Genomic DNA, 26,944 nt, shown 5'->3' on the forward strand with positions numbered 1-26,944 from the left:
TTTATTTATTTCGGAAAAAAATACATCAATCTTGCGACAAACAAAACAAAACAAGTAAACACATAAAAACACAATTCAGAGAACTATGAGAAATAAAAATTAGCATCATCATCGCTCTATCTGCTATCTGTCCTTGCACATATATTCATCATATGAACACTTATTCCTGCCTCGAAATAATCAAATACCCTCCCTGGCCATGACCAACTAAAATTCCAAGCCTCAATAATTGGCTCATTACTAGTAAAAAAGTTATGAACCTTCAATTGTTAAAGCCTCAGGGGTTTTAAGTTCACAAATGTTATATTCCTTTTATGCGTAATTCCATTACATAAAGTGAAACCCCACCATTAAGATTCAAGAGAAACTAGCTGCGTTTTACATTGCTAAAAGTAATCATTCATATAATTAACTATAGAATTTGAAACCTAGTATATAAAAAAAATATCACACATTAAAATATATAACTTTCTAGATCCACATTGCTTTTAGAAATTGCAATGATTTGAAAGGCTACATAGAATCTGTGACAAATGATAATTGGATGTGTCACTACTTCAAATAATCTCTCTTTCAGGAGAAGCTTTCCTTTATAAGCGGCTTGAACTTGTGATGTGGTGCAAAGATAATCATACATTCAACCTTAAAACAATCTGATCTTATAAAGGACAATCTTCGGAGAATTATATTCTTAATAAGAGGAAATCATCACCTACAAAATCAGAATTTATGTTAGTATAAACAATAAAATATGTAAGCATTTTCACTCTAAAATAGATAAAACATATAACAAGTAATATGGTTGTTTAGAGTATTTATGTTAGATAATATTTTGCTTTGTTAGAAGACTTTGGTAATTTGAAACTTGTTTGGATTTATGCCTGAAGTTTTCTCACACTTTGGTTTGGAGAATCTGAATTTGTAACATCATGAATTACTCTACCAATAAAATAAATAATTTGCACATTTCTTTTGTAGGATATTTTAGACAATATGTAAAAACTTTGCTTCTACATCCTTTTGATGTTTTTAGAAACATGTGTTACTTTTTATTGCTTGCTTCTTAGTAGTTCTTATTAGTAAGAGAGAAAGGATTAAGAAAGGATTCTTAATAATCTATATTAGCAGAAAACAAAACCAGTAAAAGTATGAAAATTTTCTTACCATTCTTGCTATTCACAAAATAGTGTGAGATCAATGTTGAATATTTTCTTCCCTTTGTTTTTCCCTCTACAATATGTTAGAAGAGTTAATCACATATAAAAGTTCAGAACTCAAATGCAAAACAAAATACACAAAAAATCTTTCACCTGCTAAAAGATAAATAAATGTGTAATCGCTTCAATTTTTTTAATAAAAAAATAATTTCATTAAGATGAGTAGAAGAATAATAAAAATTAGGAGATAGGGATTCTCAATACAAAAATAAAAAACTATAATCACTTTGAAAATATTCAATAATTTTACTTGTCCATTTCTTTTGTTAGAGAAAGTATGCAATAAAAAATAGAAAATGAAAAGGGAATTCAAATTTTAAGTTCTTCCCACAATCTATTGATTTTTTGTATTAGCATGATGCTTACAAAATCATACATTAATAAAATAATTTTTTTGACTTAGATGCCAATACTTTCTGCTGCAAGTACCATCATTTTTATTAGGGGATAAAAATACAATCATGAATTTTAAGAAGACGAAGTCCCCCGTGTAGAAAATGTTGTGGCTTCTACATGTATAGAAATGGCGTGGAGCTGGCAATGTGCAGCAGTGTGTGACTTAGAGAGCAGATGTGACAAGTTACAGCAATACTCTCCTCACGAGTCAGAAATAGCTACTAACTTCATGTGACATGGAAACATTATTATCTTGTGTTAACTAGACTAAGGATATTTAATTAGTATGAGTTCTAGTTGGGTCTCATTTTATTGGGCTTTTTGGCATAAGTGGAATGATTCTTATAAATTGCAAGAGCTAAATTTGGTGGGCTTTGTGGTTACCAGGATTTAGAAAAAAAACATGTGGGAAAAAAGGAAAGAAATGTATTGGAAATTTCAATAGGAAAAAAAAAATCAATTGGTTGGTTTCGAAGGATTTCCATTGCTACGATTGATAGACCCCTAGACAATAACTGTATATGAGTTGACAGAACCCTTTGAGGTTTGCAGTTGGAACGTGAAAGTGCACACACTTAAACAATTTTGCTACATAATATGCCTAGTCCATATATGTAAAATATTAAACGAAAATAAAAATATATATAACATTCATTATATAAAATAAAACAATACACACGTTTAACTACCTACGTTAATTACTCAATATACTACTCAATTACAATAGTCACACAAATTAAAATATAAACCACACAATTACTTTTCATAAAAGAACAACACGTACAACAAATGATACAACATAATTTTAGATCCTAAATCCCGAATTCTAAATACTAAACTAATACTAAAAAGAGTTAACAAATTTAGAAATTAGGATTTAGGATTTTACGCATAAGATTTATGTTTTACGTTATATGAATTAAGGTTTACAAATTATGATTTATGTGTTAGGGTTTATAGATTTATGTATATCGATTTACAGTTTACAATTTAGTGTTTATTATTTAGGTTATTGGGTTCATGGTTTGCAGAATAGAATTCACAGTTTATCTTTAACAAAATTATTGTTTATGCTTTAGGACTTAGGGTTTACGATTATATGTTTTCGATTCACAAATGATAATTTATGGTCTACGGTTATTAGTTTTGTTGTCAGGTGTCATATTATACAGTTTAGTATTCATGATCTTTGTGAATCTCACTTTAACTCTAACCCTAACTCACAATGCAAAATCCTAATCCCTGAACCATAAGCCCTAAACCCGAATCCTAAATCCTAATTTTTGAAATCCAAATTACTCACATTCGAAGATACATTATCAACTACAACTTCATTCATTAAAATCGTTTTAACCACTAACTATTTAAATTAGACACTCAAATTTTGTTTATACAAAATAAAACTAATAAACTGCTCATAAATTACATTACAAAAACTTTATACATACTTTTTTTTCAACTAAAAGACTACTAAAAACCTAGGTCAGATATTCTTTGACCCACTTAGTGTGTACCTCAAGCCTTTGAATATACATATGTTCACAAATTCTATTATATCTCAACGTCTAAAAAATAACAAACAAATTATACTTTTGTAAAAACCATTTAACTCCGTCCAAAAAATCAGATTCATCTAACCTTGCGCAAAAAAAAGCCCACCTATAATAAGCCCATTGTTACCCCCACATTAATTACTCAGAACTTTCTAACATTAACAAACTATTAACTTAACCCATCACCTGAAAAACTCTAGATGATTCCACTGTGCACTGCTAGAAACTGTCCCCTTCTTAGACACTTGTCACACACCAACTACTTCCAGTGCATTTCTACAGATGTGAAATTGTCTCACATTCTACACCAAAGAATTTGACTTTTAAGAAACAACTTACAGCAATAGCTATAAGCTCTTCAAGTAACTCCTCCAAGTGGCGTAAAGGCTATCAAATAAGGAGATAACGCATATAGTTCATTAATATTCAGAAGCATTGCAGAAAATGTAAATGTTGGCAAAATGATGTCCTATAAATTTGAATGATTTTGATAAGTAACAACTCACCCACTGTGTTGAACCATCAATAGGTGCACTCAATGGATCATCATGTACCTTAAGAACCAAGAAAGCATTTAGAAGCTGTTTAATGAACAAACTAAATATAAGCCTTAAAGTTTACCCTAAACTTCTTTCTTTCAATAATAATTCCAATAAGATCCCCCTAAAAAAATAAAACTAATATATATACCTCCATGAAAATCCCATCCACCCCTATAGCAACTGCAGTTCTTACAATGCAAGGTATTAATTCTCGAAGACCTCCACTTGCAACACCTTCGCCATCCAACTAGACTTGAAAGCAGAATGTTAAAAGCTGGAACTAAAGAAATCTCGTTTGATAGTTAGGTTCAAAGTAGAAACAGATCTTGTGTGACTCCAATGTTCAAATGAAAAGAAGATAGATAACATGAGGCAGGTGTACTCCAATACACAATGATCCTTATGAATCAACAATGCATAGAAGCCAATGAACTTTTGACATCATGAATTTGAAGAAAGCACTCTGCTCTATAATACAACTATTGAAATTAAACAAGGAGCACTTTCGCATGGAGTAAGAATGCACGGAGAAAAAGAGAAATATATGAGACAACTGTTGTGTTGCAAAATACAAACTACTGAAAAAGTCCAAGTACAAATCTGCCTTCTTTTTAGCAGGCTGTTGTAGTAAGTGTGTTATATTAGCTACCTGGGATAAACATTGAATAAATATTTCAGTTTTCCAGGGAAAATGGCATAAAGAGGCAGTGGCAAGAAACTTTACAATGGCCCAAATATTAGAATAATGGCAAAAGGCCATGTAATGAGTAGTTCTCTAGAGTTACGGCAAAAAGAATAATGAAGTCAATCTTATTCTCATAAATTGGCAAATGCATTCCGTCTGATTTTCTTCTTAGTTTATTCGCATATTGAACATACAACAATATTATTCCTTTGGGATGATGTGAACAAAACACTCCAGTATCATTGACAAAATATCAATAGAAAAAGTGGAAAAAAAAATTACGAAAGATTGGAGAGCGCCATCTGTGCATGTTAGGTAATGTAATTATGTCAAAGAAAATAATTTGGGAAATTATGGAATAATCTTTCATTTAAGATATAGAGAGGGAAGTGATGAAGCTTACAGTTGGTCTTTAAAGCAACTTTGACCATATTAACATGTACTAGTCTAGCTGATTGTGTTCACATGGATTCATCCTATTTAATGAAGTGTAATTCTATCATCAAATAAATGGTTCAGCAAGGGAGATACCTTTCTCCCTAACATATTATAACCTTCCATTGAATAAGAAAGCATAGAAAGATTCAAATAGTTCATCTTAAAGAGAAACATATAATAAAACAACTATTGACTTACAATAGGGCAATTGGCTTCTCTCATCTACTCCAGGTTACGTGGATCGACAATAAAATCATCTATATAAAAATTCAATGAATTTACTCAATTCTAGGTTTTGAAAATAGAATGATAGCGGACAATCAATTGTAGTGCTGACATTCTTTGAGCAAAGTTAAACCTTAAATGCATGTTAAAAATTTTGATTATAGGAGGAAATGTGTTATGGATCACTTAAAAAGAAAAATATAGATTCAAATTAAATCATACAGGTGAAAAGAACACAAGATTAAAATGAAACTAGAACATGTGAAAACAGAAAGCAATTCATGATATTGAACGGTTTCAAAGAGTAACATCATCCAAAAGCATACAGAAGATCTCATTAAAGATGTTATAACTCACTGTATCTAAACATAGTTCCTCTCTCGCAAACCATAACATTAGGATTTCCAGCCAACCGAACCTTCTCTGCTGAATTTGCCATTACCTATTTATATGAACATTATAAAACATGAGAATACTAAAAGACAGAGAATATTTACCGAGTTTAAGTAATTGTTGATTATTAAAAGTTGCAACATAGCAGGACAATATACCCATGGAAGGAGCACAAAACTGGCCCTTCTTGATGTGGACAATTTTTCCAGTTTTGGCTGCAACAACGAGAAGATCTGTCTGTCATCAGAGGCAAAACATAAAAAAAGAATTGATGTGATCACATCTACTTAAGTTTATATCCATCCAATTGATACTAAAATTTAATGTAAAGAATATTTACTTGACGGCATAAGAATGCTGTTATTTGAATGATGTCTGCAATTCTGCCGACTACTTTACATTGTCAAAGAAAAGATAAATCTGTTAAAGGTAGATTATGATCCAAAATCAAAGACAACATTATGACAAGCTTGGATGGTATGCCAAATAATTACATTACTGTAATACTTGTATAATTTCTGAAGGCTAAATTTAGTTAAAATAAAAATATCTTACTTGGATAGAGTCATGCACATCTGTCACTATAGGGCGGTCATATGCTACTTTAACCTTCTCAAGTATCTGAAATTATAACATAACAAAATGAAATAAGGAAAAAATAGTTCAACTATAACAAAATAGCTTTGCCATTATATGGAATTCGACAATTACACCATTTTTCAAACAAATGTTCCTATTGTAATTCTCAAAATGCAAATGACAAAAGCAATATATCATAATAAAAAGTAATAGAATCATAACCTTCAACACCTCAACCATCCCTAGGCCACAAAAAGATTTTGATGATGTTCTATTAGCCTTAACAAAGCTTGATTTGAAAACTAACGGGATGCCAACTCTGAAAGTCGCATATACTCTAGATGATGTTAACTTTCAACAAAGATACAAACCATCTCCCGACATTATATTTTACAAGTTTAATTTTTGATTCCTTGTCATGTGAATTCTCTCTCATCCATAGCAAGTGTTATGTTGGTTTTACTAACCAACATTACTCTTAGAATTATATAGGTTCAATATCTCAGCCCACAGTGCCTATAATGAGTAAAAACTCTGATACTAGATGTAATTCTGGGAAACAATAAGTAAAAGAGTTCCGTATTTCAAGTGGTTGTTATTATAGCAAAACATTTTAAATGACACAAAGTTAGATCATGTGTATTAGGTAAGAAAAAGGAATTTAATTTCACACAAAATACTACAAAGAATTTAGCTGCAAACCCATGGGGGATGATTGTCGTGATTATACTTATCGAACTACTAACAACTTTTGTATAATTCAACTTAGGCACTACAATTATTTCCTATTGGATTTCAATCAAATTAGCTTCAATCTTTTTTCCCATGAAACCAAAGGATGAAAAAGTTCCTTAACGGAGAACAATATCATAACCAGATGTAATAGTCTTTATGTGCTTAGCCAACTTCATAATGTATTCCTCTGATTCAATCACATTAGGACCCGATAACAGGAAGACCAGTTCTGTAGCCTATTAACACATTCATAGAACAATAACACATAAAAAAAAGGAAGGGGAGATTTTGATCGTGACCCAAGAAAATTCATAGTCAAGAAACACAAAATCTGATAGAAATCATGAACCTTGAGCTGGCTATACAGCATTGACGGTGGCTCCATATTTTTTTAAAGTTGTACACAAAAAGGGACAAAGTATGAGAATTTTGATTGATTCCATAAAGGTGTATGAATTCTGATGCGTTAAGATGCTACATTGTGTAAAATAACATCGAGCCCAGTAAAGTTTGAGACAGTACCTTTTTTATTAATTTCGAATCTAAACGCAGATGAAGAGAAGAGAGAAGATAGAGTGAGATTTGTGTCAAGCGTAAGAGTGAGCACCTTGATTGATGAAGATTGAAATCGTTCATTACAAAAGTGAAAAAGAAATGGCTAGATAATTCTATGTAGTTGTCGGGGGAGAACTAGTTTTAGTTGTTTGTTACTCGCTAAGCAGCTAAAATCTTAACAAAATTTAAATGAGAGAATATTTGATGTAATAGAGATTTAATAAAATTTATTGTTTCAAAAAAGTTAAATCGAGATTTTAGATATTATCAAAGTTACAAAAATTGATTCGGTCGATAAACCAATCAAATGACTGGTTTAATAGTCTAATAGTCTAACCAGATTCAAACCAGAATCGAACCGATTTAATTAAATATAAAATAAAATTTAATATTTCATAAGTTCATATAATAACTTTTTTTTGAGCTTGTTTGGAAAGTATTTAAATGTAAGAAAAGAATTCATTTCTATTTGAAATTCAATTCCATGGTTTGGAATGACTTTAATATACTAATAGAATATAATCTAATTCTTTAGTTTGGAATAACTCTTACATGAGTTAAATTTTCTTCTTTTACAACTTTGTCCTTAACAAAATTATTTTATTAAACATCTACTTATTTAAATAAGAATATTTTTTACATTTGACATGTTAAGTTAAATTGATGTGAGAATTGATTTTAAAATTAGACCCTTTTTGGTCTACTTTGTAAATGAGAAAAAAGTGAGAATTAAAATTTTTAAATGAGTTTAAATAATTCCTTTTTACTTATTCCAAAACAAGGAAAAATTTCTAATTCTTGAGTGAATTTTTATTCGTAGATTTCAAAACAAGCTCGTTTATTTTTCGCTCACTCACTACCATCCCATGCACAGGCAGTGAGAAAGCTATAAAATACAAACACAGAAACAAACAATCAATCTTTGTATCTTTTTCGAAATAAAAAAAATTAATTTCTTAAACAAATTATTCCAACTTTAAATACCACGATACGTTTTTTTTGTAGTTTTAGGCAAGTTCGTCGCACCAGACCAAGGCTATGTCACAAGTTGCACCCAAGTACTTAAATACCTATCAACAGTTAGCATATGTAGATGGAGACTTTATACATAACTAAGCACAATGTATTGAATCTTACCGGGTAAGTACATCTGCATAACGAATAACCAACGAGGAAGCTCGTTGTATGACTCCTCCCAATCGCCATATATTCTAGCAATGACTCTTCTTTGCAAGCCAAACCTTTCTGTATGATGCCTTGTAACTGAAGTGATTCTCTACACCTCCTTGCAGAATAATTATGCTGATTATTGGATCTACTTTGACCATGTTGAATATGTACTGAGCAATCACCTTCGAATCTAACCTACGATGGTCTAGGCCCATCGATGTTTGCATACAAGTATGAGGATCACTGTTTCTCCGAACCTCCCATTTTTCTTGCTTTCAGCGATACACTATGCGTATGTTTCAAGAGAAATTGGGCCCGAACTGGATACACTGTACATCATACTTCAACTGGTCACTATCCAGTATTTTATATTCCACAGCCTTCTTGATGCCGTACCTCTTAACTGCTAACATGACTTCCTCCTTGTTTTCAAATTGTCTAACCATGAACTCATTAGTTGGATACTCTTCAAAGCCTCCATGGGTAAATGACCAATTCAAAGTCATTGCATCCAGATTCAACCTGGAGAAGTGATCCGGCCGGTTTTATGGTCGAGAAATGGCATGCTGTGTCAGAGCGATTTGTGTATCACTGTAGTAGTTCATCTCTTCTTCCTCGTTACCCTCGTCAGGAATTTTCGTTGGTTCATCATCAGCATCATCTCCGTCATTGGGGTTAACTTCATAGCGATCCATCCTCGAATTCCTGATAGTAGAACCCTCATGACTTTCAACATTATCTTGTATCATGTCAACATTAGGAAGTTCAACGTTTAACCCCTCTTGGCTACCTTTAGCTGGCATATTTAGATCAACTATCATCCTTTTAATATTTCTTCTAACAGCTCCACTTAACGGACTATCATCAACCATATTCACAGATAATCCTCGTCCACCCAACTCAACTAAAAACACGAATAATTCCAACAGATGAACATTTGTCCATCGGTTGTGCCACAACCATATAAGACGTACGTCCACGTCGTCACGTAATCGAAACCTAATTCAAAACAATAGAAAAATTTCTCAGAACCGTGGTCTAATAAACATAACAACAACATAACAAGGACAACTTTAATATACCTTTTATAAAACAAATTATCATCTACTTCGGTCGGATATCTGTAGTAAACTTTTTTCTCTCTTGTCGTGTGTTGCAGTTCAACGGAACGCAATATCAAATTCTTTAACGTTGTTAGACTGTTGACTTTCGGTGTCATGTACGTAATTATTGGTTGCTCAGACTTAAAAATGATAGAACCTTCATCATATACTATTTCACCATCATAATGAATGGATAACAATTGATTGATTGACATTGTAGATAAAAAATGTCAACATGAGAACCAAAAAGAAGAATAAAATAATGGTATTGAGCTCGTTTCTCTACCAACCATGCTTTTATTTGCCGAAGTCAAGGTGAAGTTTGTGGGCGGTGCATTGAACTTGCCTAACACTACAAAAAAATGTATCGTGGTATTTAAAATTGGACTAATTTGTTTTAGAAAATAATATTATTTTTTTATTTATTTCGGAAAAAAATCCATCAATCTTGCGACAAACAAAACCGAACAAGTAAACACATAAAAACACAAACTAAAAACACAATTCAGAAAACCATGAGAAACAAAAATTAGCAGTATCATTGCTCTATCTGCTATCTGTCCTTGCACATATATTCATCATATGAACACCTATTCCTGCCTCGGAATAATCAAATACCCTCCATGGCCATGACCAACTAAAATTCCAAGCCTTAATAATTGGCTCATTACTAGTAAAAAAGTTATGAACCTTCAATTGTTAAAGCCTCAGGGGTTTTAAGTTCACAAAAATTATATTCCTTTTATGCGTAATGCCATTACAGAAAGTGAAACCCCACCATTAAGATTCAAGAGAAACTAGCTGCGTTTTGCATTGCTAAAAGTAATCATGCATATAATTAACTATAGAATTTGAAACCTAGTATATTAAAAAAAAAGTATCACACATTAAAATACATAACTTTCTAGATCCACATTGCTTTTGGAAATTGCAATGATTTGAAAGGCTGCATAGAATCTGTGACAAATGATAATTGGATGTGTCACTACTTCAAATAATCTCTCTTTCAGGAGAAGCTTTCCTTTATAAGGGGCTTGAACTTGTGATGTAATGCAAAGATAATCATACATTCAACCTTAAAACAATCTGATCTTATAAAGGCCAATCCTCGGAGAATTATATTCTTAATAACAGGAAATTATCACCTACAAAATCAGAATTTATGTTGGTATAAACAATAAAATATGTAAGCATTTTCACTCTAAAATAGATGAAACATATAACAAGTAATGTGGTTGTTTAGAGTATTTATGTTAGATAATTTGTTGCTTTTCTAGAAGACTTTGGTATTTTAAAACTTGTTTGGATTTGTGCCTGAAGTTTTCTCCCAATTTGGTTTGGAGAATCTGAATTTGTAACATCATGGATTACTCTACCAATAAAATAAATAATTTGCACATTTCTTTTGTAGGATATTTTAGACAATATGTAAAAACTTTGCTTCTACATCCTTTTTTGATGTTTTTTGAAACATGTGTTACTTTTTATTGCTTGCTTCTTAGTAGTTCTTATTAGTAAGAGAGAAAGGATTAAGAAAGAATTCTTAATAATCTATATTAGCAGAAAACAAAATTAGTAAAAGTATGAAAAATTTCTTACCATTCTTGCTATTCACAAAATAGTGTGAGATCAATGTTGAATTTTTTCTTCTCTTTGTTTACCCTCTACAATATTTTAGAAGAGTTAATCACATATAAAAGTTCAGAACTCAAATGCAAAACAAAATACACAAAAAATCTTTCACCTGCTAAAAGATAAATAAATGTATAATCGCTTCAATTTTCTTTTTTAATAAAAAAATAATTTCATCAAGATGAGTAGAAGGATAATAAAAATTAGGAGATAAGGATACCCAACACAAAAATAAAAAACAATAATCATTTTGAAAATATTCAATAATTTTACTTGTCCATTTCTTTTGTTAGAGAAAGTATGCAATAAAAGGTAGGAAATGAAAAGGGAATTCAAATTTTAAGTTCTTCCCTCAATCTAAGCATGACACATACAAAATCATACATTAATAAAATAATTTTTTGACTTAGATGCCAATACTTTCTGCTGCAAGTACCATCATTTTTATTAGGGGACAAAAATACAATCATGAGTTTCAAGAAGACGAAGTCCCTCGTGTAGAAAGTGTTGTGGCTTCTACATGTATAGAAATGGTGTAGAGCTGGCAATGTGCAGCAAGTGTGTGACTTAGAGAGTAGATGTGACAAGTTATAGCAATACTCTCCTCACGAGTCAGAAATTGCTACTAACTTCACGTGACATGAAAACATTATTATCTTGTGTTAACTAGACTAAGGATATATAATTAGTATGAGTTCTAGTTGGGTCTCATTTTATTGGGCTTTTTGGCATAAGTGGAATGATTCTTATAAATTGCAAGGGCTAAATTTGGTGGGCTTTGTGGTTACCAGGATTTAGAACAAAAACATGCGGGAGAAAAGGAAAGAAATGTATTGGAAATTTCAATAGGAAAAAAAATTCAATTGGTTGGTTTCGAAGGATTTCCATTGCTACGATTGATGGACCCCTAGATAATAACTGTATACGGGTTGACAGAACCCTTTGAGGTTCGCAGTTGGAACTTGAAAGTGCACACACCTAAATAATTTTGCTACATAATATGCCTGGTCCATATATGTAAAATATTAAACGAAAATAAAAATATATATAACATTCATTATATAAAATAAAACAATACACACATTTAACTACCTATGTTAATTACTCATTATACTACTCAATTACAATAGTCACACAAATCAAAATATAAACCACACAACTACTTTTCATAAGAGAACAACATGCACAACAAATGATACAATATAATTTTAGATCCTAAATCCCGAATTCTAAATACTAAACTAATACTAAAAAGAGTTCACAAATTTAGAAATTAGGATTTAGGATTTTACGCATAAGATTTATGTTTTATGATATATGTATTAAGGTTTATAGATTATGATTTATGTGTTAGGGTTTACAGATTTATATATATCGATTTACAATTTACAATTTAGTATTTATTATTTAGGTTATTGGGTTCATGGTTTGCAGAATAGAATTCACAGTTTATCTTTAACAAAATTATTGTTTATGCTTTAGGACTTAGGGTTTACGATTATATGTTTTCGATTCACAAATGATAATATATGGTCTACGGTTATTAGTTTTGTTGTCAGGTGTCATATTATACAGTTTAGTATTCATGATCTTTGTGAATCACTTAAACTCTAACTCTAACTCACAATCTGAAATCCTAATCCCTAAACCCGAATCCTAAATCCTAATTTTGGAAATCCAAATTACTCACATTCGAAGATACATTATCAACTACAACTTCATTCATTAAAATTGTTTTAACTACTAATTATTTAAATTAGACACTCAAATTTTGTTTATACAAAATAAAACTAATAAACTGCTCATAAATTACATTACAAAAACTTTATACATACTATTTTTTAACTCAAAATCTACTAAAAACATATGTCAGATATTCTTTGACCGACTTACTGTATACATCAATCCTTTAAATATACACATGTTCACAAATTATATTATATCTCAACGTCCAAAAAATAACAAACTAATTATAGTTTTGTAAAAACCATTTAATTCCGTCCAAAAAATTGGATTCATCTAACCTTGCGCAGAAAAAAACCCACCTATAATAAGTCCATTGATTACCCCACATTAATTAATCAGAACTTTCTAACATTAATAAACTATTAACTTAACCCATCACCTGAAAAACTCCTGATGATTCCACTGTGCATTGCCAGAACTGTCCCCTTCTTAGACACTTGTCACATACCAACTACTTCCAGCACATTTCTACAGATGTGAAATTGTCTCCCATTCTACACCAAAGAATTCGCTTTTCAAGAAACAACTTACAACGATAGCTACAAGCTCTTCAAGTAACTCCTCAAAGTGGTGTAAAGGCTGTCAAATAAGGAGATAACGCATATAGTTCATTAATATTCAGAAGTATCAAAGAAAAAGTAAATGTTGGCAAAATGATATCCTGTAAATTTGAATGATTTTGATAAGTAACAACACACCCACTGTGTTGGACGATCAACATGTGCATTTAGTAGATCATCATGTACCTAAAGAACCAAGAAGGCATTTAGAAGCTGTTTGATGAACAAACTAAATACAACACTTAAAGTTTACCTTGAACTACTTTCTTTTAATTATAATCCCAATAATATCCCCCTAAAAAAATAGTACTAATATATATACCTCCATGAAATTCCATCGACTCCTACAACAACTGCAGTTTTTGCAATGCAAGGTATTAGTTCTCGAAGCCATCCACTTGTAACACCTCCGCCATCTAACTAGACATGAAAGTAGTATGTTAAAAGCTGGAACTAAAGAAATCTGGTATGATAGTTGGGTTCAAAGTAGAAACAGATCTTGGGTGACTCCAGTGTTCAAATGAAAAAAAAAAAGAAATGTAACATGAGACAGGTGTACTCCAATACACAATGATCCTCATGAATCAACAACGCATAAAAGCTAATGAACTTTTGACATCATGAATCAAAAGATAGCACTCTGCTCTATAATACACTTATTGAAATTAAACAAGGAACACTTTCGCATATAATGCATTTACATAACATGACATGGTTAAATACTGGGAAAATGGAGTATGAATGTATGGAGAAAAAGAGAATTATATGAGACAACTGTTGTGTTGCAAAATACAAACTACTAAAAAAGTCCAACTACAAACCTACCTTCTTTCCAGCAGGCTGTTGCAGTGAGTGTGTTATATCAGCTACCTAGGATAAATATTGAATAAATATCTGAGTTTTCCAGGAAAAAATGGCATAAAGAGGCAGTGGCAAACATAGGTTCAATATCTCAGCCACAGTGCCTGTAATGAGTAAAAACTCTTATACTAGATGCAATTCTAGGAAACAATAAGCAAAAGAGTTCCGCTTTTTAAGTAGTTGTCATTATAGCAAAACATTTTGAATGACACAAAGTTAGATCATGTGTATTAGGTAAGAAAAAGGAATTTATAACTTCATACAAAATACTACAAAGAATTTAGTTGCAAACCCACGAGGATGATTGTCATGATTATACTTATTGAACTACTGAAAATTTTTGTATAATTCAACTTAGGCACTATAATTATTCCTTATTAAATTTCAATCAAATTAGCTTCAATCTTTTTTCCATGAAACCAAAAGATGAAAAAGTTCCTTAATTGATAACAATATCATACCTAGATGTAATAGTGTTTGTGTGGTTAGCCATCTTCATAATGTGTTCTTCTGATTCAATCACATTAGGATCCGCTAACAGGAAGAATGGTTCTACAGCCTGTTAACACATTCACAGAACAACAACACACACAAAAAAATGGAAAGGAGAGATTTTGATCGTGACCCAAGAAAATTCATAGTCAAGAAACACAAAATCTGATAGAAATCACGAACCTTGAGCTGGCTATACAGCATTGACGGCGGATCCATCTTTTTTTTCTTTCAAAGCTTTACACAAAAAGGGACAAGGTATGAGAATTTTGAAGGATTCAGTAAAGGTGTATGAATTCTGATGCGTTAAGATGTTACATTGTGTAAAATAACATTGATCTCAGTAAAGTTTGAGACAGTACATTTTTTTATTAATTCTGAATCGAAACGCAGATGAAGAGAAGAGAGAAGATAGAGTGAGATCTGTGTCTAGCATAAGAGTGAGCACCTTGATTGATGAAGAATGGAATCGTTCACTGCAAAAGAATGAAAAAGAAATGGCTAGATAATTTTGTGTAGTTGTCGGGGAGAACTAGTTTCAGTTGTTTGTTACTCGCCAAGCAGCTAAAATCATAACAAAATTTAAATGAGAGATTATTTGATGTAATAGAGATTTAATAAAATTTTGTATAAACAAAGTTAAATCGAGATTTTAGTTATTATCAAAGTTGCAAAAATTGAACCGGTTAATAAACCAATCGAATGATTAGTTTAATAGTCTAATATTTTAACCAAATTCAAACTATAATTGAATCGATTTAATTAAATATAAAATAAAATTTAATATATCATAATTTCATGTAATAACTTTTCGTTCGAGCTTGTTTGGAAAGTATTTGAGTGTAAGAAAAGAATTCTATTTTCTTTAAGAAAAGAATTCATTTTTATTTGAAATTCAATTCCATGGTTGGGAATGACTTTAATATACTAATAGAATAGAATCCAATTCTTTAGTTTGGAATAACTCTTACATGAAAAAATTTTCTTCTTTTATAATTTTGTCCTTAACAAAATTATTTTATTAAACATCTACTTCTTTAAATAAAAATATTTTTAACATTTGACTAGGTCTCGGAGGTGTCTCTCGTAGTCGACAGTTCTCCTCCATGTTGATGTATTTTTTGTCTGCTTTTGTACCTCGTACAAGGAAGCCGGGTGTCGCTTGAATATGGACTGAGATAATGACCCTTCTTTAAGGTCATTAACTAATCCCATTATTACTCCCTTAGTGGGCAAGTTTTGGATCTCCAAGCATGCCTTGTTGAATCTTTCCGTGTAATCTCAGAGCATTTCTCCAACCTCCTACTTGACTCCTAATAAGCTCGGGACATGCTTTACCTTGTCTTTCTGAATGGAGAATCGGGTAAGAAACTTCCTTGCCAGGTCGTCAAAATAGATTAATGACCTAGGGTAGGTTATCAACCTATTTCATAGCCGCTTTGGTTAAAGTGGTCGGGAAGGCTTTACAATGGGTGGCGTCAAAGATGTCAGCCAAGTACATCCGACTTTTGAAGTTGCTAAGGTGGTGTCTTGGGTCGGATGTTCTGTCGTAGAGAACTATGTCGGGAGTTTTGAAATGCCTAGAAACTTTAGCCCGCATGATCTCTTCTACAAACGGGTCTTCCTCCCTGAGGGGACTCTCCTCCTAATCCATTCTGGTACTTCTTTTTCGGAGATTGGCTTGCTGTCGTAAGAGCTTTTCTTCTAACTCCCTTCGTTGTCTCACCTCTCGTTGTAGCTCCCATTCTACTTCCTGTTGACGTTCAGCTTCTTGTTTGAGTTGTTCTAGTCGTTTTCGTTGTCCGTGAACTAATCCCAGTATCTTCGGTGTCTGCGGAGGTTCTTCTTCATATGGTGGGTGGACTTCTGATTGGATCCGTCTTGGTTGGGGGTTTCTCGATGTCCCTTCTCCATGAGGAACATGCATTTGTGGAGGTGGAGGTAGTAGGGGTGTTTGCGGTACGGTTTGGTTCAGTTTTTGAGAGAAAAATAATCCGATCCGATCGTCTACTTAAACTGCGGTTTGGTTTGGTTTGGTTTGTTTGGTTTTTTCAATCAATTAAAAAAAATACTACCATACTATTTCACAAAGTCATAACATTAAAATTGACAAAAACAAATACACAATAGCTAACAAAGTCTTGGTCTAATGAAATTTAACGACAAAAGGTATTCAATAGTCAACACAACTAAAAATAAAAATAAGTTTCCATTAAAAGATAGCCAAGTTATGATGTCTTCTCCAACAAAACAGCTAAACTTCTTAACGCAAACCAACCTGAAATAAAAATGCAATTATATAATTAGAACAACAATAATGATAATAATATAAGACTAGTAGAAAAATATTCTAATCTAGTTATACATTCTAATAATAAAGAGAACAATAGAGTTCAAGCAAGAAAATACTCTAAACATGAAATGAAATAAAACATGGGGCAATCTGATTGAAAAATTCCCAAAGTCCAATAGAGTTCAAATCGACCCAAAAAGACCTATGAACAAGAAGAAGGCTACTAATCCTCATCGAGATTGATCGAGTCCTTGAACTTCCCATACAAAATCTTCTTCAGTTCAGCCATCTGAGCAACCACATATTGTTTCTCCTCGTCAAGCTTTTAGGAGTACAGTTATTAGTCATTGAGGGACCATTTTTGTGACCAAATTAATCAATCTTTAAAGATCAAAATGATGTTTTATTCTGCAAGGTCCTAGCTCCTAACTTATTACAGTGATGATTAAGGAATAAACTAAAACCCCACCCTGTAACTAAACAAGTAAATCAATGCATATCCTATGATTTCTTTTGTTCTTTCAATCCATTTCTACCATCAAGTTATAAACTATAAGAATGCATTTGAGTGATTATTCTACTTATATACTAACAACTAAACTCAAAACAGAGCTAAATAAACAAAAATAAAAAAGAAAAATGAAAAGAAACACAAAATTATGGTTATCTTGGCGATTTTGATCTCATCCTCGAGCTCATGAAAGGGATTGTTCAATCTTCTGAACTTATTGATGTTCTGTTGGTCCTCCCATGTCACTTTTGTGTCGGATCCTCCTCCCTTCAATGACGAAAAATGGAATATCATAAATTAGGAGGGAAAATAATAGAAAGAAGATTGCGATTCAAAGGAACATTGATTCGAAGCTAGGAATTTTTTATTACCTTCTGCATGCTATTGACTCAAGTTAGGGTTTCTTGATTCTAATCACAGTATTAGTTTCAGTACCACTAGGAGCTACCATTGACAACTCTCGAGGTGATGGGTGGAATGGTCCCTCGCCACAGTTGGGATGTGCAAAGAGCGAGGTTGTGAGACCTAGGGAGAGAGCGGCTAGGTTTCGTACTTCATTTGGGGGTGAGGCTTGGGGGTTACTGGGTAGGCTAGGTTACGTTCATTTGGGGGTGGGATGGGCTTGTTTTTTTTAGGGTTTTTTACCTTACCGGTTCGGTTGTTCGGTTAGGGTTTTCATTGTCAGAACCAAAAACCGAACCAAACCGCAATAAAAACAGCAAAACATATTTTTTTCGATTTATTCGGTTTTCGATTTTTTTGATTCGGTTGGTCGGTTTAGTTCGGTCTGGATCGGTTTTAAACACCACTAGGAGGTAGTACGATGGCATGGCCTTTTGGCTGGGTGACAATGACCAAAAGCATAGGTTCAGATTTTCGCACTAAAAGTAGGATTGACGTTACAAGTATAGTCCAAACCCAACCATTAATCATCAATCAAATTAAATTCAAAAGATAGTCATAATCAATACATAAAATTAACCGAGAGTATTTAGACTCCCGGGTCGTTCTCCCTAGGAACTAATGCCAACAAGTGCACAATTTTGGTTGTGGAAATCAAAGGGGTTTTCAATGATTGAAAGCAAGTAAACAAATAAAGAGATAAAAGAATGAGACAAAATTGCAATTAACAAAGCAATAAAGGAATAAAATAACTAAGTATGTAATATAAACAAGTAAGACTATAAAGTGATGAAAAAGTGGTTCAAAACATAAATGAAACCTTGACTTGGGATGAGTTATGGAATCCCTTTCTTGCCATAACCACAACTATGATAATTATGATGGATTAATCTCACTAAGTCAACCCTTAACATCGAAGGATAAGTCAAGTGAGCATAATTGTTATTAATCCACAAATCCTAGCTAACTTACTAATTACCTTAGTAAAAAGCTAGCGTTAGTGGAAACAATAACAACTAACAACCCAAGAATTATCACTAAATGTTGGAGCTTCCTCATTCTAGTTTGTTTCTCTATTCCTTTAATCTTTTAATTGCCCATTGACTCTGTTTAGATAAGTATGTTCATGATTTTGGGATTTATTAATGCAAAGAACCATTTTTTACTTTTAATTGATTTTTAGTTATTAATTCTCATGTCTTCCTTTTATTCCTCTCTTAATTTTGTGAAAGTTATATTCATGATAATGAAGTAGTTCCCTAACTTGATTGGGAGTTGATTAAAAGGAAAACCTTGAGTTGGAATACTCAAGTGTTAATATTAATTGGAAGTTGTTGGCTAATTCTCCTGTCTTCAACTCTAATCCTTTCTTAGGAAAGGATTAGGACGCAAGCGATAGGATTAGTTTGAGAGTACTTGACTTTCCCTTATTTTACAAGGGATAACTAAGTAGGATAACAACCCTTTTATTATTACACTTGGAAAAGTTCAACAGGGATAGAACTTCCATTTAATCTTCTCCCGGTCAAGGCTTTTATTTGAATTACATAAATTCTCAATCAATTATTTCTTTGTTTCTCAAACTCAAAAATTTCTTGGAAAACCTCTAATTAATAAATAGCACTCTTTCTGCAACTCGTTAGGAGACGACTTGGGATTCATACTCCCAGTATTTTTATTTCTAAATTTTGTGACAACCCCTTCTAAATTGATAAGCGGATTTTAGTCGGTTGAGAACTGTACTTGCAACGCTGTTTTCTCTATAAATTCTTAATCGGCCAATTTTTGCCACGTCAATTTTTGGCGTCGTTGCCGGGGACTTGCAACAGTGTGCTAATTTATTGGTTGGAATTTATTTTATTTTGCTACTATGAGCTGTATGTTTCTTTCATTGAATGACGCGTTCACTACCTGATCCGAGCTTACCCACATTTGATCCTGAAATTGAAAGAACTATTTCACGTATAAGGCAAGCTCGGCGTCAGTTAGTCCTCTCTGAGGGTGAATCTGAAACGTCATTTAAGGAAGAAACAAGCTCTTTTTCTACTGATTTGGTTGATTTACGCGCAAAGAACATGGCGGCTCCCAGGAGGATCACTCTCCAGGAAGCAGGAGCTCCGGACTTTACACTACCACTTTTCCAAGTGCGTCATCCAAATCTGGGTGCAGATGTTGAACTGAAGATTGTACTAATCAATTTACTGCCAAAGTTTCATGGCTTACCTGCTCAAGAGCCTCTTAAGCACCTCAGGGATTTTCTGACAGCTTGTTCTACTGTCAGGCGTAATGGTGCAACTGAGACTTCTATTCTGCTGGCAGCCTTCCCGTTTTCTCTTGAGGAAAAGGCGAGGGAGTGGTACTACACTCAACCTGAAGCAGTTGTTACTAACTGGGATACGCTCAGGAGAGAATTCCTAGAAAAATACTTTCCAGCTGAAGTTACTGATAGACTGAGGAAAGAGATTTCAATGATCATTCAAGGCAAATCCGAGACTCTCTATGATTATTGGGAGCACTTCACTAATCTCCTAGATGCATGCCCCCACCACATGATTGACAAGTTGGTGTTGATCGGCTACTTCACACAAGGCATGAAGCCTCAGGATAAGACTACATTAGATGGTGCAAGCAATGGTTCTCTGAAAAAGTACAAGACCACAGATGAAGCATGGCAACTGATCGCCGACCTGGCTGAGTCTGCTCGGACTCACAAGCGCAACAAGAACAACCACCCTAAGGCTGTGGCAGAGGTTTCCTCTAGCAATGAGAATAATTCTCTCACACAATCAATATGTGAGATGACCAACCTACTGAAGTAGATACATCTGGGCCAGCAACAATCTCAGCCCCCTTCACCACAACATAGCCAACAACTGGTCCCTCAGAGAGTATGTGGCATATGCGCTGATTATAGTCATTACACTAATAAGTGCTCACAAATCCAACATGAGGACAACACCGTGGCAACTACTCACAATTTCTATGACCGCCCGAATTAAGGATACTATCAACAAGGCGGAAACTATAACCAAGGTGGAAACTTTAACCAAGGTTGGAGGGACAACTATAACAGAGGAGGTAGAGACAGCCAAGGAAATTAGAGGTGGAATAATAACAACAATCAGCAGAACCGGTATCAGCAGAATCCTGCCTACCAACAGCAGAACCAGAACCAGGCTTACAGAGCACCTCATCTAAGGCAGCCCCAAGCGTCTCAGCAGACCCCTCAGATCACTTACCCCCTTTCCTTTTCCAATGATGAGTTGTTACACTCTATTGATCAGAGACAGAAGACCATGGAGAACAACCTTACTTCTACCTTAAACGGTCTGAACTCTACCTTGCAAGCTCTTGTCTCACAGATTGGATCACTGAATAACTCCAACAACTAGCCTTCAAGCTCCAGTGGAATTCCTTCTCAACCCTTACCCAACCCCAAGGGTGGCATCAATGCCATCACCTTGAGGTCTAGAACCACACTGCAAGAGAGGAATCCTGAGGAGCCAAGCCCACTAGAACACGCCCCAGCTGAGGACATGGTTGAGGTGGAGGATGTTGAAAAGGAAGATGAAGTACATGACATGGTTGAAGAAGAAGCAACTCAACTAGAGAATGGCGCACCAGAAGGAGCTAAGGATACCAAAGATGCCACCCCTATCCCATTTCCACACCTGGCAAGAAAGCTCAGAAAGCAGATGGAACTTGACCCCAAAAATGGTAGAAATCTTCAAAAAGGTTGAGGTAACTGTTCCTCTTTTTGATGTTATTCAGCAAGTACCTAAATATGCAAAGTTTCTAAAGGATTTGTGCATACATAAGGATAGGATTAATGAATTAGAAACTATTCCTTTAGGTAGTTCTATATCTGCTTTAATGGGGGATATACCTGAAAAATGTAGTGATCTAGGTCCATGCATTGTCAACTGTACCATTGGGGATGTAATATTTTCTGACTGCATGTGTGATTTAGGGGCGTGCGTGAGTATTATGCCTTTGTCCATATATAATGCCTTGACGTTCCCTCGCTTAAAAAGGCCGGCAGCTCATTTCGTGTTAGCAGATAAAAGCATTAATACAGTGGTTGGAATTGCTGAGGACGTGTGATGAACGGATTCTTGCCGGTTTAGAATTTGTCTAATGGAGTCTCGTTGTGAAGTATAGTTTCCAAACCAATCAAGAATCCATTCATGCAAAAATTTTGGTGTTGTCACAAGTAACAAACCCCAATGAATTTATAACCGGAGTATTTGGACTCCGGGTCGTCTTACGAAGAGTTGCAATGAAATGTATGATTATTGGCTATGAGGGGTATAGGGGGGTTTTGATTTGATAAGAGGACAATAAAATAAATGACAAGAAAAGTAAAGAGAGCAAGTAATTAAAGAAAGCAAATAATAAAGAGAGACATTCATGGCAAAGATTGAGATCATAGGCTTTCTATCCTAGTCATGCAATGATTAATTCATCTTATTTAGTTAACTCCAACAATTAGGGAGAATGTCAAACAAGACTAATTAATCACACCACAATAGCAACAAGAATTTATCTCATTACGTCAACTCTAACAAATAGGGAGAAAGTCTAACGAGACTAGCTAATCTCAATCCAAAAGTCCTAATCAACTTACTAATTAAACTAGCAAAAGATTAGCGTCAATGGAAACAATGTTCCATAAGTCCTAATCAACTCACTAATTAAATTAGCAAAAGATTAGCGTCAATGGAAACAATACTAGCTAACAACTCTAGATCACCAACATGAGTTGGGTTTTCATGACTCAAGATTGCCTAATTACTCTTTCCAAGCCAAGAATGCTCAAAATCTACTCTAACATCCTACCAAGCATTTTATCAAACACTTGGAAGGCATAAAAAGAAAGCATAATAAATGGCAAGAAATAGTAAAATCTACCAACTACAATTGCAAGAAAAGTAAATCAACAACTCAAATCAACAATTAAAAGGACATCAAACATTAAATTGCATTAAAGAAAATTAAAATCCAACAAGGTTCATGAACATAAAAATAACAAAATAAAGGAAATGACAAGTAAAAACTAGAAGAGTAGAGATGTAACAACAAGAAATTAAAAGGAGAAACTAAATCAAAAGAAGAATTAAAAGATGAATTTGAGAGAATTAAACCTAAACTACCCTAAAATCTAGAGAGAGGAGAGAGCTTCTCTCTCTAGAATTCTACCCTAAAACATGGTAAAAATTAAACTATGACTACTTCGTTCATTCCCCCTTCAATTCTTGGGTTTAATAGCATCAGAAATGGGTTGGATTGGGCCCAAAATGCTTCAGAAATCGCTGGGGGCGATTTCATTAAAGTGGGCCCACGGCAGAATCGGCGCGCGCGCGCAAAGTGCGCATGCGCGCCCCTGAGCGCAAAACAACATATGGCAAAATTTATATCATTTCGAAGCCCCGGATGTTAGTTTTCCAGGGCAACTGGAACCGCCTCATTTGAACCTCTGTAGCTCAAGTTATGGTCGTTTGAGTGCGAAGAGGTTGGACTTGACAGCTTTACAGTTCCTTCATTTCTTCATGAGTTCTCCCACTTTGCATGCTTTTCTCCTCACTTATTCCATCCAATACTTGCCTTATGAACCTGAAATCACTTAACAAACATATCAAGGCATCGAATGGAATTAAAGTGGATTGAATTTTGCTATTTTAAGTCCTAAAAAGCATGCTTTCACATTTAAGCACAAATCAAGGGAGAATTACAAAACCATGCTATTTCATTGAATAAATGTGAGAAAAGGTGATAAAATCCCCCAAAATAAGCACAAGATAAACCACGAAATCGGGGTTTATCAAATCTCCCCACACTTAAACCAAGCATGTCCTCATGCTAAGAATAAAGAAGGACAAGAGAAGGGTATGAACATTTATTCAATGCAAATAAACTATATGCATCTATCTATATGAATGCAACTAAATGCAATATGATTCTACCTACTTGGTTAAAAGTAAATCAATCTCCAAGAACACATATGAACAAGTAGGGCTAAGGTCATATGACGACTCACAAACTCTACCAATTCAAATATAAAAATGAAGTACAAGTAGACTTGCAAGAAGAAAAGCTCATGAAAGCCGGGAACAAGGAATTGAGCATCGAACCCTCACCGGAAGTGTATCCGCTCTAGTGTATAGAGCCGATCACTCAATTCTCTTCTACTCATGCTTTCCAAGATTTGTTTTTCATCTAACAATCAACAATTATTCAATGCATGCATACATTCATCATGAGGACTTGTTCATAGGTTGTAATGGGGCTAGGGTCAAGGTAGGATGCATATGGTCAAGTGAGCTTGAAATTTGAATCTTTAATCAACCTAAGCTCTCACCTAACACATATAACAACCTATACAATTCTAATACACAACCTAGCTACCCATGATTCCCACTTTTTCACATACTTATGAATTCTCTTTAATTCACATTCCATATGTACTGATTTTTATTGAACTTTACTTTGGGGCATTTTTGTCCCCTTTTTATTTCTTTTTCTATATATTTTTCTTTTTATATATATATGTATTTTTTTCTTTTTGTTTTTCTCATTTTTTTTCTTTTCAAACTAAAATGTATACAAGAATATCAATGCATATGGTTTACACATGATTAATACACGAGTATGTACCCAATTCCCAAAATTTTTCAACAAAAACACAAACACACTTTTGTCTCTACCTAATGTTCCCAACTCTCCCAAAATCAAATAATGAACACTCTCGCTAGTCTAAGCTAATCAAAGATCCAAACAAGGGACATTTATTGTTTTTCACTTAAGGCTTGTAATGTGCTACAATCAAGAACAAATGGGTTAAGCATAGGGTCAAAATTGGCTAACAATGGAAAATGAAACGATGGCCTCAATCATATAAATGCATGAATACATGGAACAATGGACATAAAGAATCAAACAAATCAAAGATTACAATCATAGAAAGAGAATAATGCACACAAGAATGAAAATAAGTGGTTATAAGATGTAACCACACAATTAGGTTCAAAACTCACATGCTTGTGTTCTTAGCTCAAAAACCATGTTCCAAAATAAATTCTTCAAACAAGTTTGTCACAAAAAAAATTTTTCAAATTGGTAGGGTGCCCGAAAAAAAAACAATTTTTTTCTTGGAAAAGAAATCATCACCCTAACCAAGTAGTCCTAACATAAAAAGAAATGGTGAAATATGTACAAATTCTAACTAACATGCAACCTATCATGCAATGCAACAACTAACTAACAAAGGCAAAAATTGAAAATTGGTGTTGAAAAAGGAAGTTGTTACCCATGGAAGTCGGTCGGACGACCTCCCCACACTTAGAAATTTGCACCGTCCTCGGTGCATGCAAAGAAGAGCAAGGTGGATGGGTTGCTTCAATTGATGAGTTTCTTCAAAAGGTTGTGCGAATGGACTTGTTTATTGCCCCATTTGGAAGTCTTTCCAATCCTTTCCCTCTTGGTGGCCAACCTAAAAGGAAAGAAAAAGAAAGATAATTACGCCTACAACAAAGATAGCAAAGCAAGTAGAACATAGGCACGGGTTAATGCCAAATAAGGGTAAGGTTCTCATTACATGGTAGCTACAACATGTGAGTGAGAAAGCAATTCAAGCAAAGGCATATTAACTAATATCAAATAAGTCAAGAGGCACCAAAATAATGCAAGAAATTCTCAACAATTGAGTAGGGAAATGCAACACCATTATTCAAATAAGAAACTCGAAAAAAATTAAAGTAAAAACAGGCTATGGAAACAAAATGAGAATGTGAAGAATAAAAGTATGTGAATGGAATGGACAAAAGAAAATGGAAGATGGGAAAAAAACTCTTTTTTTTTTTACCGGCGCGGACGCGCCAAGTACGCGGATGCGTGCCTGACCAAGTGGGCAACCGGCGCGGATGCGCCAAGTACGCCTACGCGTCAATGAGGGCACAGAATAGGCATAATAATGGCACAACTCTCTGGTTTTTGTACCAGGAAGGCAGGTGGTGCCATCGGCGCGCGCGCGCTCAGCGTGCGTGCGCGCGCATTGCGTATTTAGCTTCGAGGACGCGTACGCGCCAGATGCGCGTACGCGCGGGTGGTTTATGCCTTGCGTACAAAGTAGGCGCAAGTTAGGCACAACTCTCTGGAATTTGGCTTGGAGGTGAAATCTTTGCATCCACGCGTACGCGTACATGGCGCGTCCGCGTGGATGATCGAAAATGCTTAAGGCGCGCGTACGCGTCATGTGTGCGCATGCGCGGGTTGGTGCTCTGTTTTTTGAAAAATTTTTCCATGTTTTTGCACCAATCCAAGCATTCTAAACCTCCATATAGCTAACCAAACACCATAAAACCTTATTTAACATGCTAAACTACCAACTAAACTCAACTAATTAAACAAAACATGAAATTAAACCTATTTTATCAATATGTACAAAAGAGAAAAACGAAAAGATGTTACCATGGTGGGTTGTCTCCCACCTAGCACTTTTGTTTATTGTCCTTAAGTTGGACTTATGGGGAGCTCCTCATCAAGGTGGCTTGTGCTTGAATCCATCCTTGAACATCCACCAATGCTTGGACTTCCATTGTGCTTCATCAGTCAAAGATAATAACTCCAAGCTTTGATGGAGTTCTTCACAAACCATAGGCTCCCAAAGTTGATCTTCCTTGTGTGATCCGGGATCCCACACTTTGTTTTCACACCCGTCCTTGAGTTGATCATAGTGATTTCCTCCGGGTGGCAAAAGAGATGAATTCTCATGGGAGCACTAATCTATTCTCCTAGACCCATCCAATTGAGCACTAGTCCAACCTTTACTCCTTGAAGCTTCAACCATAATGAGCCTTG

The 26,944-nt window shown here is 34.1% G+C and overlaps 1 long non-coding RNA gene and 1 pseudogene across 1 annotated transcript; both read right to left on the reverse strand.

The window, feature by feature from the left end:
• Positions 1,173-15,407, reverse strand: LOC107611430 (annotated as a pseudogene).
• Positions 17,075-18,478, reverse strand: LOC110272069. Its single transcript, XR_002362991.1, has 2 exons — positions 18,058-18,478; positions 17,075-17,160 (listed from the first exon to the last, which is right to left on the reverse strand). It is a non-coding gene; the product is annotated as an uncharacterized LOC110272069 (long non-coding RNA).

Source organism: Arachis ipaensis, chromosome B01, assembly GCF_000816755.2.
Source record: "Arachis ipaensis cultivar K30076 chromosome B01, Araip1.1, whole genome shotgun sequence".
Taxonomy (NCBI): domain Eukaryota; kingdom Viridiplantae; phylum Streptophyta; class Magnoliopsida; order Fabales; family Fabaceae; genus Arachis; species Arachis ipaensis.